The sequence below is a fragment of the Oryzias melastigma genome, linkage group LG14 (assembly GCF_002922805.2).
Source record: "Oryzias melastigma strain HK-1 linkage group LG14, ASM292280v2, whole genome shotgun sequence".
Taxonomy (NCBI): domain Eukaryota; kingdom Metazoa; phylum Chordata; class Actinopteri; order Beloniformes; family Adrianichthyidae; genus Oryzias; species Oryzias melastigma.
The window spans coordinates 16,217,446-16,219,466 of NC_050525.1; the positions used below are offsets into that span (position 1 = coordinate 16,217,446).

General features: G+C 39.5%; 1 protein-coding gene across 3 annotated transcripts in view; it reads right to left on the bottom strand.

Moving 5' to 3' along the window:
• Window positions 1-1,410, bottom strand: part of LOC112142610 (T-lymphoma invasion and metastasis-inducing protein 1) — a 62,541-nt gene extending 61,131 nt beyond the window's left edge. For 2 of the 3 annotated variants that reach the window (XM_036215170.1, XM_036215169.1), the window contains exon 1: window positions 746-1,410. The gene's annotated coding sequence lies outside the window, so the exon portion shown is untranslated. The remainder of the gene's footprint in view (window positions 1-745) is intronic. The other variant, XM_024266090.2, reaches the window with a different exon arrangement.
• Window positions 1,411-2,021: the final 611 nt, after the last annotated feature.

Here is a 2,021-nt window from a genome sequence, read left to right on the forward strand (position 1 = left end):
TTTTTAGGGTCCCTCAAGGCTATCTGCTGTTCCTCAGGAACCCATTCAGTCGGCGTGGCCTTCCTCTGTCCAGATTCTATCTAAAATGTAGCCACAATGAACGTAAAACCACAACATGCGCAGACAAAGTAAAATAAGTTAGGTAGATTTGCACCTGTAGTAAATTCTTCTCCTGTTGCCTAATCACAGAAAAGAGAATTTCTATCTTTTTAACTGGAAACCTGTTTATCACTTGATTAGTTTAAGAGATGTGATGTTATGTTAAGTAGTTGAACTTCAGTTTTCTGTCTTGTGTGAAGATAGTGAACGCACAATAGCAATACAGTCTTTTCCATTTTGATTTGTCCAGTTTTCCCAGTGGAAGGTGCTGCCAGAGCGTAGAGCTGTTAAGGTTTTTCCTTAACACTGAACAAGCTCTGACAGAAACTAGGCAATGTCCCAGATGAAAGCATTAATGATTGATAAACTCCTTTCATCTGCACACACACATGTCGGCCCATGCAAAGTGGCAGGTGAACGTAACAATTGTTAGGCTATTTTTGTGTGCAAATCCACTACATGTACATTTCCTAATTTCTGGAGATCAACAACAAATAATCTTAAAAATGTAATGTAAAACTGCACGTTTGAGTGGAAATCCCTACAACTCATGGAGTAAATTTCTACTTATAGATGTACTCTGATACTTTCTCCTAATCTCAAAGCTCCTGATCTAATCTCAAATAAAGACAAACTTTGCTCTTACCTTCAGTGAACTTCCTAATTCCTCCTATGAGAGTCACGTGAATTCCTGTAAAGGTTAAAACATGCATCCAGTGAAGAGAAAGGTAAGACTACTTTGTATCAGAGAGGCTTCTCTTGGACTCCAGCGAAGCCTTTCGGTCTGTACACACTACAGCCCATGCTCACACATGCTGCCTCCTCAATGTCTAACTCCGACTGTGGTCTGAGAAGAGGGTGTGTGCGCACTGCCTCAGTCAAAGCCCGCCCTCTCTTCTCTCATTCCAGCTTCACACACTCAGCCCTCCACCTCCTTTTCCTTCACCACTCCCTTTCTCTCTTCTACATTCACCTTTCCTGACTCGGCGAGTGCCTCCCAGCATGTTGTGAGCTCTGATTTCCATCTCCTCTGTAATTGGTGAGGGTTTTGCTTCAAGCTATGAGAATAAAATTCAATGAATTAAAAAAAAAAAAAACAAGTACATGTGCCTGGGAGTCAAACCAAAGATTATATTTTAGTTTTTATCTGAAAACACTTGACTATTCAGAACAACAGTCTAAACAAGTTAGCAGTCTAAAAATAAATTTGCAGGATGGAAAAAAAAGCTGCGAACACGCTTGTGGTTTGAGTGGAGAGGTGAAAAGGGTGAACAGTGGAAAGCATGACAAATGTGTGGAAAGCCTTCTTCAAAATTTATTACATAAAACTACCTTAACCAGCTTTCACTGGGAAAGCAAAATGATTTGCCAACAAAATAGCTCTCAAAAATTAAATGCAAAAAAATATGAAAATTTAAGGACAAATTTTGCTACTTAATTTGGTAAAACGGGGATAGTTTTGTGTTATTACTATTATTATTACAACTGTATGTAATTTTCCTTGTTTTCTACCTATCCAGTGGACATTGTGTTCTCGATTTTGGCCTCAATTAACTCTAGCAAGCTGCTTTTACTAAAAAAAAGGTTTAAATCTGCATTTTAACATCCAATGTTTAGTCCATACAACCCTGTATCTTAAAAATAAAACACAGCATGACAGTTTTGACACGTCCACCTATGTAAGGCTCAATGGTCTGTTTCATTTATTTTTTGACAGTATCTAATCTGCTTCCACAAGACAACATATTAAATATTTAAACTCCATCTTTATCCGCTTATCCAGAGCCGGGTCATGGGGGCAGCAAAGATGCCCAAACCTCCCTCCCCACGAAAACTTCCATCAGTTCTGCCAGGGTGACCCCAAGGTACCCCTAGGCCATCTAAGAGACATGGTTCCTCCACAGCATCCTAGTGGAGGTATC